The 15,448-nt window shown below is 37.9% G+C and overlaps 1 pseudogene; it reads right to left on the bottom strand.

The window, feature by feature from the left end:
- Positions 1-313: 313 nt before the first annotated feature.
- LOC129892525 (uncharacterized) lies at positions 314-5,639 on the bottom strand (annotated as a pseudogene).
- Positions 5,640-15,448: the final 9,809 nt, after the last annotated feature.

The following is a 15,448-nucleotide window of genomic DNA, read 5'->3' as shown; positions in this document are numbered from 1 at the left end:
TTTACCTGAAAACAGCGTTTCTTCCTAATTCGTATTCGTGCGTACCAGTTCACCAAGAAAACTATCAAACCCTATTCTAATTTATTTTAATAAATATGGAACAAATAGTGTAGGGTATTACATATATTACCACTTTAACCCATTAATTAAATAAGTTATCTAAATTCACCCCCCAATCAAATAATTGTAGTTACCGAAAAGTCCAAATTTCTAATTTAATTTAATTTAATTTTTTTTTTCCGGATAGAGTATTTTATGAAAGAGAGATGACTCATTCTCAAAATGACCGAACGGGTCATTACATTATCCACCACTAAAAATCATGTTCGTCCTCGAACATAAAGTAAAATAAGTACCTGAAGCTTCGAAAAGCTGGGGATATCTAGCGCGCATATCAGCCTCTGTTTCCCAAGTCGCCTCTCTGGTTGAACGGTGCTTCCATTGTACCTTCACTGCAGCTATCTCCTTGGTTCTAAGCTTACGAACCTGCCTATCTAGAATGGCTATAGGCTCCTCCTCAAATGTCAGGTCTGGACCTAACTCTACTGAATCGAGTGATAACACATGAGACTCATCCGGAACATACTTCCGAAGCATGGAAACATGAAATACGTTATGCACAGCCGATAAGCTAGGTGGCAAGGCCAATCTATAGGCCACCTCTCCAACTCGCGCCAAAATCTCAAATGGGCCAATGAAACGAGGGCTGAGCTTGCCCTTCCTCCCGAACCGCATTACGCCCTTCATGGGCGACACTCGAAGCCAAACATGATCGCCCACCATGAACTCCAATGGTCGAACTCTCCGGTCTGCATAACTCTTCTGCCTACTCTGGGCTGTCAAGAGTCTACCCTGAATCCTACGAACCTGCTCCATAGCATCTCTAAGCAAGTCTGTATCTAAGGAGTCCATCTCAGCTAAGTCAAACTATCCAATAGGAGATCGACACCGCCTACCATACAGAGCCTCAAATGGAGCCATTTGAATACTAGAGTAATAACTGTTGTTGTAGGCAAACTCCGCTAGGGGTAAGTGTTGATCCCATCTAGCACCAAAATCAATAACACAAGCTCGCAGCATGTCCTCCAACACTTGGATTGTCCGCTCGGACTGACCATCAGTTTGTGGGTGAAAAGCAGTACTCATATCAAGTCTAGTACCCAAACCATGCTGTAATGCCTGCCAAAAGTGCGAAGTAAATACTGAACCTCGATCCGAAATGATGGATACTGGGACACCATGAAGCCGAACGATATGGCTAATATACAACTGGGCTAGTTTATCCGCTGTGTACCTTACCTTAACTGGAATAAAATGGGCGGACTTGGTTAGTCTGTCAACCACCACCCATATAGAGTCGTAGCCACCAACGGTGGGAGGTAAACCCACAACGAAGTCCATGGTGATCATTTCCCACTTCCAAGTGGGAATAGGCATTCTCTGACTCACACCCCCAGGCCGTTGGTGCTCACACTTTACCTGCTGGCAAGTCAAACACTTGGATACGAACTCTACGATGTCCTTCTTCATCCCACACCACCAATAGTGCTGGTACAGATTATGATACATCTTGGCCGCTCCCGGATGGATGGAATACCTTGAACAATGAGCCTCTTCCAAAATCAATCTAGTCAGGTCACCCACCTTAGGCACACAAATTCTGCCGCCAATCCTCAATACGCCTTCCGAATCAAGTACCGCCTCCTTAGCTTCACCTCTTAATACCTTATCTCGAATGATACATAACTTCTCATCCTCAAACTGTCTCTCCCGAATCTGCTCAACCAAGGAAGAACGAGCCTCCACCAAGGCAAGGACACCACCATCCTCTGAAATCTGCAACCGGACAAGGTTATTAGCCAACCTCTGAACATCTCTAGCCAATGGTCTCTCCTCAACTCGGATTGCGGCAAGACTCCCCATACTAGAGGACTTCCTACTCAAGGCATCCGCCACTACATTGGCTTTTCCTGGGTGATACAAAATAGTCATGTCGTAGTCTTTCAGCAACTCGAGCCATCTACGTTGCCTCAAGTTCAGATCCCTCTGACTAAATATATACTGAAGACTCCTATGATCGGTGAAGACCTCGCAATGCACACCGTATAGGTAATGACGCCATAACTTAAGCACGAAAACCACAGCCGCTAACTCCAAATCATGAGTAGGATAGTTTTTCTCATGGGCCTTCAACTGTCTCGAGGCATAGGCAACCACTTTCCCCTTTTGCATCAACACTCCACCTAAACCAACACCGGAAGCATCACAATATACAGTAAATCCCACACCTTCCTCGGGTAGCGTCAAAACAGGAGCCGAAGTCAATAAAGTCTTGAGCTTTTGAAAGCTCGCTTCACACTCTTCGGACCAATGAAAATCCACAGCCTTTTGAGTCAATCTAGTCAATGGAGCTGCAATAGTGGAGAAGCCCTGCACGAACCGTCTATAATAACCGGCTAACCCCACAAAACTACGAATCTCAGTAGGAGAAGTAGGCCTTGTCCAACCTCTGACTGCCTCAATCTTAGCTGGATCCACTCTAATCCCCTCTTTGGACACCACGTGTCCTAAGAATGTAACAGAATCAAGCCAAAATTCACACTTGGAGAACTTTGCATACAACTTTTCTTCTCTCAACTTTTGAAGTACCAACCTCAAATGGCGGACATGATCTGCCTCGGTCTTGGAATATACCAAGATGTCATCAATGAATACTATCACAAAAGAATCTAAGTATGGGCGAAACACTCCATTCATCAACTCCATAAATGCTGCGGGGGCATTCGTCAACCCAAATGACATCACCAAAAACTCGTAGTGACCATAACGGGTCCGAAAAGCTGTCTTAGGGATATCTGATGCCCTAATCTTCAACTGATGATAACCGGACCTCAAGTCTATTTTGGAAAACAATGCCGCTCCCTGTAGCTGATCAAATAAATCATCAATACGGGGAAGAGGATATTTATTTTTAATAGTTACCTTATTCAACTGCCTGTAATCGATACACATTCTCATTGTCCCATCCTTCTTCTTTACAAACAGAACCGGTGCACCCCAAGGAGACACACTAGGGCGAATAAACCCCTTACTCAACAAGTCTTGCAACTGATCCTTCAACTCCTTCAATTCAACTGGAGCCATGCGATATGGAGGAATAGAAATGGGTTTAGTGCCAGGCTCTAAGTCAATAGCAAAATCAATATCCCTATCCGGAGGAATACCAGGAAGATCAGTAGGAAATACATCAGAAAACTCCTTAACCACTGGAATAATATCTATAGGAGGTGACTCAATACTAGTATCCCGAATAAAGGCCAAATAAGACATACGCCCTCTATCAATCAACCTCTGAGCATGAATATATGAGATAACCTTATCGGGATAGGAGCCACTAGTACCCTTCCACTCAATCCGCGGGGCACCAGGTATCGCTAAGGTAACAGTTTTAGCATAACAATCGAGAATATCATCAGTTGAAGATTAGGGCATCAGATATCCCTAAGACAGCTTTTCGGACCCGTTATGGTCACTACGAGTTTTTGGTGATGTCATTTGGGTTGACGAATGCCCCCGCAGCATTTATGGAGTTGATGAATGGAGTGTTTCGCCCATACTTAGATTCTTTTGTGATAGTATTCATTGATGACATCTTGGTATATTCCAAGACCGAGGCAGATCATGTCCGCCATTTGAGGTTGGTACTTCAAAAGTTGAGAGAAGAAAAGTTGTATGCAAAGTTCTCCAAGTGTGAATTTTGGAAAACAATGCCGCTCCCTGTAGCTGATCAAATAAATCATCAATACGGGGAAGAGGATATTTATTTTTAATAGTTACCTTATTCAACTGCCTGTAATCGATACACATTCTCATTGTCCCATCCTTCTTCTTTACAAACAGAACCGGTGCACCCCAAGGAGACACACTAGGGCGAATAAACCCCTTACTCAACAAGTCTTGCAACTGATCCTTCAACTCCTTCAATTCAACTGGAGCCATGCGATATGGAGGAATAGAAATGGGTTTAGTGCCAGGCTCTAAGTCAATAGCAAAATCAATATCCCTATCCGGAGGAATACCAGGAAGATCAGTAGGAAATACATCAGAAAACTCCTTAACCACTGGAACAATATCTATAGGAGGTGACTCAATACTAGTATCCCGAATAAAGGCCAAATAAGACATACGCCCTCTATCAATCAACCTCTGAGCATGAATATATGAGATAACCTTATCGGGATAGGAGCCACTAGTACCCTTCCACTCAATCCGCGGGGCACCAGGTATCGCTAAGGTAACAGTTTTAGCATAACAATCGAGAATAGCATGATGGGGAGAAAGCCAATCCATACCCAATATCACATCAAAATCTACCATCCCTAGAATAATCATATCTACCCAAGTATCATACCCGGCCATGGAAATAAGACAGGATCGATATACTCGATCCACCACTAAGGGTTCACCCACGGGTGTAGAAACATGAATGGGCACGGACATACGATCATATGTCAAATCAAAGTTAGATGCAAAATAGGCAGACACATAAGAAAATGTAGATCCTGGATCAAATAATACAGATGCAGGTCGATGACAGACTGGGACAATACCTGTGATAACGGCATTGGAAGCCTCAGCCTCGGGTCTCCCTGGAAAAGCATAACACTGAGCTCCCCTACCACCTCCGACCTGCCCAACACCTCTACCTCCTCTCTGAGGGACTATAGCACCACTAGCACCCCTACCAAGAGTGCGACCACCTCTACTAGTCTGGGCTCTACCTCGACCTCTGACCGGCGGCGCTGGTCCCCTAACTGAAACTGAAGAACTAGGCTGGGTTCCTCCTCGACCCTGAGATGTACACTGCCATGAAAGATGATCTGGATCACCACAAGTATAACATACTCTCCCGTGCGAAAACCTCTGCGATGAACCTGCAGAACCTGTATAACTACCCTGGCTCATCGGCCTCTGTTGTGACCCCTGGTAACTCTGACCTGTACTGTAGGAACCACGAGGTGTCTGACCATCCTCAGAAGCTGGCATAAATGCATGAACTGGTCCTCTACGCTGAAAGGAACCACCTCCTCTATAGGACCCTCTACCTCCATATGAGGTACCCGAAAACTGACCAGAAGCACGGGCCCTCTTGGGGTCCCCGAACTCCTCTCTCTCCATCAACTCCGCCTCCTTGGCAGCACCCACAATGGACTGGAAAGAAGCGCCATCACGGGCCGGTCGAAAAACTGCTGTACGAATAGTATAGTTCAGTCCTCGCACAAATCTGCGAATCCGCTCTGTCTCATCAGGAAGGACAGCCATGGCATGTCTGGACAACTGGTAGAAACGAGTCTCATATTCAGCAACTGTAAGTCCTTCCTGCCTCAAATTCTCAAACCGTAATCGGCTCTCTTCCTTCACACTCCAGGGGATGAAACGGTCATAAAAGGCACTAGCAAACTCATCCCAAGTCATCTGGGGTGACCCAACTGGTCTGGAACTCGTATACACTCTCCACCACTCTCTGGCTGGTCCACGCAACTGTAGTGTAGTATAACGAACTCCATGAGTCTCAGCTAACCCTACTGTCTCCAACAACTCTCGACACATGGTCAAGAACTCGTGTGCATCCTCAGTCTTCCCACCCTGAAATTGTGGAGGGTCCATCTTTCGGAACCTCTCATATCGGCGTTGCTCGTCGTCAGTCAACATGAGCACAGGTGCAACCTGGGCTCCTCCTACCTGTATTCCATCCTCATCTGCTCTAGGGCCCGTAGGTGGCTGGTCCACTAGACCCTGAACAATTGGAATCTGATGCTGCCGTGGGGTCTGAGCTCCTGCTCTAGTCTGAGAACCCTCAGGTGTACCATTCACCCTCACACTCCGATTAAATCCTTCGAGCGCATCCAATACTCGTATCAAAGTGGCCTGAAGCAATGGTGCAGTAGCAGACTCTTGAGGGACCTGTTCCTCTCTACCATCAATCTGTGGCTCAAGAGAAGCCTCTCTAGCACGACCTCTAGCTGGCGCCGCTCCTCGGGCACGACCTCTGCCTGCCGCCACACCCCGACCACGGCCTCTAGTTCGGCCTCTATCCCTACCCCTAGTTGGGGTCCCAACATCAACCTCGGGAAGTGCCTCCCTTCCTCTACCTTTAGCCGTAATTCTGGTCCTGGCCATCTGTCAGAAAGGACACGCAAAAATTCAGTACCAACGCAACAGGCACGATACAAAGTGAAAGAACAAAGGGAAGATTTCCTAAAAGTCCTCATAGCCTCTCAAAGATAAGTACAGACGTCTCCGTACCGATCCTCAAGACTCTACTTAGACTCGGCTTGTATACACGTGAGACCTATGAACCTGGGGCTCTGATACCATCTTGTCACGACCCGAATTCGGGTGTGATGGCACTCATCTCAACCCACCGAGATAAGTCAGCCTAATACCCAACGAAAGTAGATGCGGAAGAAAAAGAAAAGAATCAAAATTTAACTTAAGCGAAAACACGTAAAAGAAACTCAACATCCCCCAAGATTGGTTGTCACGTGTACAAGCCACTAATTTATTATCAAAGTACGACAAGAAATACAGTCATAATGTCTTTGTCTCTAGAATAGGACTAAAACATAAGAAAAGAGCAAGAGGTGTCCGCTAGATAGATGTAACAGCTACCTCGACACTCGGAATGATGGCCTCGGATGTAGTAGAAAATGCTAGAAGATCAAGCAGGTCCGGGCTCACAACCTACACAAGTGTGGAAGCAAGGGGTGAGTACCAAACAACACGGTACTCAGCAAGTGGATAACTAAAACTAAGCAAAGCTTAATAGAAACAAGTACTCCTGTCCTCCCAACCGAACCTCCTTAACTACAACCTGCATAAAATCAGCCCAACTCTACACTTGTACAATAACAACAGTATTACAGTCTATAAATTCTCATCAATGACCCGTTCGGTCATTTTGAGAATGAGTCATCTCTCTTTCATAAAATACTCTATCCGGAAAAAAAAAATTAAATTAAATTAAATTAGAAATTTGGACTTTTCGGTAACTACAATTATTTGATTGGGGGGTGAATTTAGATAACTTATTTAATTAATGGGTTAAAGTGGTAATATATGTAATACCCTACACTATTTGTTCCATATTTATTAAAATAAATTAGAATAGGGTTTGATAGTTTTCTTGGTGAACTGGTACGCACGAATACGAATTAGGAAGAAACGCTGTTTTCAGGTAAAAACTAATTGAGCCTCGAATTTTTAAACTTGATACTGAGATTTGTGACACAATGCATACAATTGTATATTATAATTTAAATTTTTATGGTTGTTGTTCTTAGAGTAGGCAGTTTGTCGCCCATTATAACTTATTATAATAAGGTTATGGAATCTTTTGGTTAATAGTTAATGATGACAACAACCCTTAGGAATTAATTATTAGGTATTATATCTATTATCATACATGAATGTTTTGTTTTGTTATTTTTTTTGTTCTTTCTTAGCAGTATGTTGGATACTAATTGTGGTGGGGGAACGATGACTATGCACCTGATTGCTGCCATTGGTTTCGACCAGTGGCTTCAATTTTGGTTATTCTTACTTCGTTATCAAAATATAAATTAAGTTTTTATATATTGAGATAGATAATTTAATATTTTGATGTGATATTGGGTATGGATTGGCTTTCTCCCCATCATGCTATTCTCGATTGTTATGCTAAAACTGTTACCTTAGCGATACCTGGTGCCCCGCGGATTGAGTGGAAGGGTACTAGTGGCTCCTATCCCGATAAGGTTATCTCATATATTCATGCTCAGAGGTTGATTGATAGAGGGCGTATGTCTTATTTGGCCTTTATTCGGGATACTAGTATTGAGTCACCTCCTATAGATATTGTTCCAGTGGTTAAGGAGTTTTCTGATGTATTTCCTACTGATCTTCCTGGTATTCTTCCGGATAGAGTATTTTATGAAAGAGAGATGACTCATTCTCAAAATGACCGAACGGGTCATTACAAGGAATGATCCAAACATTATTGCAATAGTTCTTCGGAGATAGAGGAGGAGTTGATGGCGTCCTAGTTCAATTTATCTCCCTCATTATGTAGATTTAACTAGTCTTTTGTACTCAAGACAAGTCTATACTTTTTAATCTACTTTTGGAACTTGTCTTCTTATAGTAGCTTTGTACTTTCGACCACTAGGTTGTGGGATTTGTTCGTATCTCATTTTACATATATATATTGATGTTGTTACTGTTCTCCGTTGTGTTGTCTTTTAAATTATTCTTATTTTCGATCTCGTTGGTTGATGAATCTACCCAATCTACCTGTTACTGTTTTTTCGGGATATGGATTGGCTGATCTACAAGTGGGTTACGTGGGTGTCATCATGACTCGAGTTTTCAGATTGTTACACTTTTACTCGACTTTAAATAAATAAGAAAATGAAATATTTAATAAAAATAAATAAAAAGTATGTGGCAATATTGTTGATCGAGGTCAACTTCTATTTCTTATTTCTTGAATTCTAATTAATTTTTATTTGCCATTGAAATTAATGACTATTGACGATCGAGATTCCCGATGTCCTGAAGAGAGTCAGTAATTAAAACAAAATTATAACTGATAAATTAACAGTTTGTTTCTGTATGTTTTAAACATGAATATTGTCGACTGTTTTAAATGTAACTTTTTAAAAGTTCAGTTCATCAATTAATAATAATACAATGGGAAGGATATGATAGGAAAATAATAATTTTATGACACTTTTGAACATTAATTAATAATTAATAATAATAAATAAGTATCAATTGAAACAATTGAAATGAATAGTTAGAATATTTTTTTAAGAAAAATAACTTGCTCACATTAGATTCCTTAAGTGACGGAAGCCTTTTTTTAATAATTGATGACATTTTTTAGAACATACATTTAAGTAGAGAAAAGGACCAAATTATCCCTTATCTTTGCCTTAAGACTCAAAATAATCTTCATTCTTTCATATGAAGCACCAATAGTCCTTCTTCTTTGTAAAAATGGTGCAGTCTTAGTCTGCCAAATATTTTTGGTCAATCACTAACGAAAATCGTTCACTTGCGTGTCATTAAGTAAATTAAATTAAAAACATTCTTCATTATTCATGATCTCCATAATATTATGAGCAGATTAATTTATATAATTATATTGATGTTGTGTCAATCTTTTGGTAGGGTTGTTTAAATTAAACACAATCTAAATCAATAACTCAAATTGATAAAATATTACTGATTTACCAATAATAAGTTATTAAATTTATGAATTCAGTAAAAATAATAACATACTCAATTTAGTCTCATTAGTGGGATATGGAAAGGATAGAGTGTGGACACATCTTACCTTTACCTTCTCAGATATAAAGGTTGTTTCCGAAAGATCCACGGGCTCAAAGAACTTACAATTCGAAAAAGATTTAGATTATTATTTCTTTTGCGAATTATTGATTTTATAACGATTTATGTTTTTTCTTAATGAATAATTGATAACTAGATATTAAATATTAAATTATAATTTTATGCTTAATCTATAGTAACGAACTCTTATTTTCGACATGAAGTGTATTTCTAAAATTCTGAACAATTTACATGTTTTGCTTTGCTATATCAATAGTTACATATTGAATAACTTGGATATTGATATTTTAGATTTAGGTTTCTCATAATCTTTTCTTTAGGATTTCTGGATGCATATTTAACTTGGATATTGATAATATATTTAGCTTTATAATATATGGTATTTTAGATGTTGCATACTGCGCAGATGTTATTTAGCTTGATTGTGTTGTAATGTTTATTTTAATAAAAAATAACAATTAAATTTATAATCGAGATCTTAATGTTCTATAATAATTTATTATATCTATAAATTGATAAGTCGAATCAATATATGTGGTTCATATTGATAATTCACTTGGTAACCTTAATAATTAACCTTCATTGTTGCTTAATGAATGGACAAAAGGAGCTAAACGTTGTAAATTTGGATGGAAGTATTTTGAAAGACTAAAACTGCACCATTTTTACAAAGAAGAAGGACTATTAGTTCTCCCTACAAAAAGATGAGGATCATTTTGAGTCTTAAAGCAAAGATAAGGGGCAATTTTGGTCATTTTCTCCATTTAATTAACTAAACATTAAATAATGATTTCATCAAAACAATATTTCCCTCCACATTAAATTCCTAAAAGGAAAAGTAGAAAAAAGACAAAAATATAACCTTGTTATGACTCAAAAAATGGAAAAAAGACAAAAGTATAATCTTGTCATGACTCAAAAAAATGAAAAAAAAGGTCAAAATAATTATTGATATTGTTAACAATAATATGCATACTAGCTAGAGAAGGATGCTATATAAACAAGTTTCAAAGGGAGTGATCAATTCAAATTCGAGCTTCAACTAAAAAGTACAAAAGACTTATAAATATAGACTGCGTTCCTTTTATTTCTTGGATCTTGTCCTTCAAAGTATGTCCTCCTTGTTACTTTCGAAGAACAAGATCCTCAATCTAATCCCGAAGGATTAGATAATGTCATGGCTACTCCTTATCTTGGTATGACAAATGAAGTTTGTGTGTTGTTGATTGGTCACGATAAAGAATTTATAAGTGAGATGGTTGATTTGCTCAAGTCCTACGGATGTAAAGGTGAATATAGATATCTCCAAAAATTTTACATGGAACTTAACTTTCTTTTGATATATTTTATTTTTATATTAGATTTTGTTGATATGATGTTTGTTATCTCATTGTTTTTCATTTTGCATTGATCACTTTTTAGATTTCATTAATCGTATAGATCTTGAATCTCTTTTTCTTGTTGTATCACACTATTTTTGTACTTGTTTATGTTTTTTTTACTAGTTCATAAATGATTCTCTTTTTTTATAATTCTTTTGTATGCTTGTCACACACTCGATTAGCTTTCTCTGTAGATCTATATATGATTTTTAAAGACGGTGAAAGTTTTATATCAATTTTTTTGTCATTTCAATTTCATCCCGATATCCCCTTAAGAGACATAATTTATATTGATCATTTTATCTACTTAATCAACTTACATATGTGTTTTATTCTTGGTCTTTTTGTAGAAAAAAGAAAAAAAATTATTCTTTGTCTATTGACCTAGAGCGACAATGGGTTGGATGAAAAATGATTTAAATCCTTCAAATATAAGTTTTGATTAAAGTTTAGATCTTTGATTTTTATAAATCTATGTATAATCTATAGAAAAAAACTATTTAGTTCCTAAAGGCACAAGATTAGAACAACGAAAAGGTAGAGAAAGAGAGTACCTGATAAGAGTCAATTTGGCTATTATTATTGTTGACCTTGAGATAAAAATTGTTTGTCTTTGACCTAATTTTCAAGAAGAAGAAAAAATCCTTTTTATTTTTCTGAAATATTGTCCTCCGTCCTTTTCAATTCATATCTATGGTGCCAATGTATCTAAATAACAATTTAATCATATTTTAGAGGCATCAATATGTTTTTTGTTTGTTTTGTTTTTTCAACTACTTCGTTAGTATTCATTGATTGTTGATTCATTAATCTTTTTTGACTTGAGTTGCTTTGTTAGCGACATTTTGTATGTATCATATAGTATACATGACTTTACAAAAGTTAAGGCTGCATACGCACAATCCTCATTTGATTGCATTGGTAGAGGTTACTTTGGATATGTTATTATTGTAGTTATTGTGTATTCATACAATACACATGTATAGAACAAGTAATTATTTTAGTAATAAACAAAGTAATTAATTAACATTAGAACATAAAAATTAATATGCGTGACATGAAAAGGAACATTTTTATAGTACAATCTAACAGAAAAATAAAAGGAAGGTTTTTCTAAAAAAATATAATTTTTTGTCTTCTTATTTTAGAAACCTTTTACAAATTTAATGCTTAAATAATTCCATAACGGTTTTATTTGAGATACTCCGGCTAGAAAATACACCAAATTGAAATTTTCCAAATATTTTTACAAACCCTTATAACAAATTTTAAGCATAATTTTTTTCTTGTTCTTTATTGACTTTTAAAGTGTATTGATACTGTGACACCCTAGAAATTTTTTCGCAAAGACTCGAACATTTCTTCACGTGTGGGTAGACTCGGACCGGAGGACTTGTGATTCTACACATGAGTTAGGATTAATTCCTAAGTATTTGAAGTGTGTTATATGTGTTTAGGGGTCATAAGGGATCTCTAACACCAAGTCGTGTCCAAAGAACTCCAATCGATTAAGTTTTCGGACGAGTTAGTATAAGGGTCAACTTCAAACTACCATATCTCCTAGGATATAAATAACTGGGTGGACCATGACCTACCAAATTAAAGGACTTTGAGTCTTCTTTCCAACTCCACCAATATTGCAATTGTTGGAGTTCGGAGTCAAAAGTTATGGTCATTTTACTACAGACTAGTTCTGCAGGAATTTCAAGCCTGGCGAAATTTGAGCTTGGCGCTCCAGTGGCGCCCCATGCCACTATAGCGCCAAAAAATAGCCTCAGTAGTTTGGGGCATGGCACGACGCGCCACTATTAGATGTGCAGGGTTTTAAGTCTATTTTGTCTTGGCGCTGCAGTGGCGCGACGCGCCACTATAGCGCCAGCAAGACTTTTGCCCAAATTTCCAGATTTTTGGAAGAGGGGCAACTTGGACTTTTTCCAAATTATATATACACCATCCTTGAGTATTTTGGACAATTATTTTCAGCTTCTCTCTCTCTCTCTAAAAATCCCTAGAAATTTTCCCTCTCTTTTTCTTCTTCTTCCCCAAATCCATCTCCAACAAAGGGTGCCTTCAAGAGCTTCAAGAATTTAAGCCTTCCATTGAAGACCTAACATCAAGTTCCTTCAAAGTCTTCAAACAAGGTATGTAAGTCTAACCTAAAATATGGATTGAGTTCTTCCATATGCCCATAGATGTGTTGGTTAAGAGTTGTGAAAGAGTTGCACCTTCTAGAAAGGTTTTGTTGAAAGTTTTCCCTAAACTAAGGAATGTTTTTAGATACAAATGGTTGATTGATGATTTTAATGACTCGAGTTACTAAATAGTTATTTTTCATATTATTAACTACAAATGTATCTTTGTATATTGATTTATAAGTATTGACGATATTCTTGAGTTGAGCTTTGTTGAGAGTATGGGTTCATGTTTCATTCACATGAACCCAAGATGAGATTTCTTGTCATAAATGTCTTGAGGTTGAGATGGATAGTTGTGTGTATATATGTATTAATTGGAATGAAAAGAATGAATTGGTTAGTTAAGAATGCCCCTTTGCATCTATAAAATGAACATAGGACAAAAATAAGGATTTTGGAGTCGATGTTTGATGATGTGATGATAATGTTTGACGATGATGCAAATGATAATATATGATGAAGATGTGATGATGATGTTTTGATGACGGTGTGAGTGATGACGTGAATGGTGCTTATTTAATATGTGTAGAATGATTGATGAAGAGGTATATTGATGAGGATGTTATGTGATGAAGCAGATTGGAGTCTTATGAGTATTTTTGAAAATAAAGGATCTTTTGAGAAGGAGTTTTAAATAAATAATTTGTGAGCATTTTTGCCTAAACTATTTATACACTATTTTTGAGTTTAAGTAATGATTATTTTCATCTATGACTTAAAAAGAGTTTAAGCATGAGTTGAGTCGAGGAGTCTTTTAACTATTTTGAACACGGGTATTTTGATTATAAATGAGTTGAGCATTTTACTTGTTAATATGTCTTATTGATCTCTTTAACCATGTGATTATGTTTGTATGAGCTTTGTCCCCTATTTTGTTTGACTCTATATGTGTTGATGTTGTTGAGTTAAGGAGTCCTAAAATGGTCCTGTATGTGAGTATGAGTTGATGAAGATGAGTTGTTAAATATGTTTGGTTGATCTTCTTAATTATGTAAATTATGATAAAAGATGTTATTTTCTTTAAAATGTTGCCTTTTATAAAGCGTCGATTTAAAGTCTTGAAGTTGTGATGAGTCTCAAAGATATCTCAAATGGATGAAGGAAATGATTGGTTATGCCTATATGTTGCTATAAATGTGCATTTATATTTCTTTGAAAGATATGATTGAGATTGATCGGATGGTATGATTGAGAGAGATTTAATCATGATAGAGTTGATGAGTTGACAAAGTTGTAATGAGACTTGTCGATATGATTTGATTGAGTTGATTGGATGGAGTTTTATGAGAATTGAGTCTTGGGAGGAGTATCGAGCACCGAATTGGGAAAGAGTATAGTCCATACTCGAACCCATATAACTGCGTCGCCAAACGTAGGACCTGGTTGGATTGGATCCATGTTTGGTTGATTTGTTCATACCCTAGCAAAGTATGAACGGACGCGGCAACAACGTCGGTTTGTTGTACTTTCACTAGCTTATAAGTGATGGTTGTCGGTTAAGAAAAACTCCCAAATAGGTCTTGATAGTACTCTGAGTCAGAGTGAGTTGAATGGTATGTGATTGGTTCCGTCTAAATCATATTCTTGTTTAGACTTAGGACACTTGAGTGAGTTGTTACATATTTATTGAGTTGAGTCCTTTGAGTTGAATTGTAAAACATTGCATAATTTAATTTGCATATTTACTGAGTTGAGTCCTTTGAGCTGATTGTTGAGTTGAATGTTGAGTTGAGTGTATCTAATTGGATTGGACTGTATGGTTTATGTTTGATCTTTGTCTAAAAATGTATTCTTACTTTAGACTTATGACGCCTTATTTGAGTCTCTCTTATCTTTCTGATTTGAGATGTGTGGACCGATGTTATTCTTCCTTGAGGTATGTTCCATTCTGCCATCTTACATACTCGTACATTCCATGTACTGACGTCCATTTGGACCTGCATCGTTTCATGATGCAGAGACAGGTTTAGGAGATCGTTAATAGGAGCATCATCAAGGATCTATACACACTCAGCGTATTGGTGAGTCCTTCCCTACATTCGGAGGACACCGCTTATATCATTCTTGCATCGAGTTAGCCCTTTTCATTTTGGTTTGAGGTAGCCATGAACATGTCATTGGCACCAAGTAGATAGTAGTGATAGAGGCTTCATAGACTAGATAGTGATGAGTCGATTGAGTATTTCTATCCTTAAGTTATTTTTGTCAAACTATTTTTAAATGACAAATATTTTAGTTGATCGGTCGGCCCATGGTCTTTATTCTTTGAGTTGGATGGGTGATTTGAGTTTCCCGCTAAGTTATTCTTTATTTTTAAATTTTCCACTGAATGAATGAATGAACGAATGTGTGATTAGGCTATGTGGTTCGCTTGGGAGCCAAAAATGGTTTCTGAGTGCCGGTTATGTCTAGGGTACCCTCCCGGGGCGTGACAGATACAGTTAGGATAGCTAATATGGCTTCAGAAGGAATGTCAAT

This window comes from Solanum dulcamara, chromosome 6 (assembly GCF_947179165.1).
Source record: "Solanum dulcamara chromosome 6, daSolDulc1.2, whole genome shotgun sequence".
NCBI classification, from domain to species: domain Eukaryota; kingdom Viridiplantae; phylum Streptophyta; class Magnoliopsida; order Solanales; family Solanaceae; genus Solanum; species Solanum dulcamara.
The sequence above is the reverse complement of the archived record's forward strand: the minus strand, read 5'-3'. Positions and strand labels throughout refer to the sequence as shown.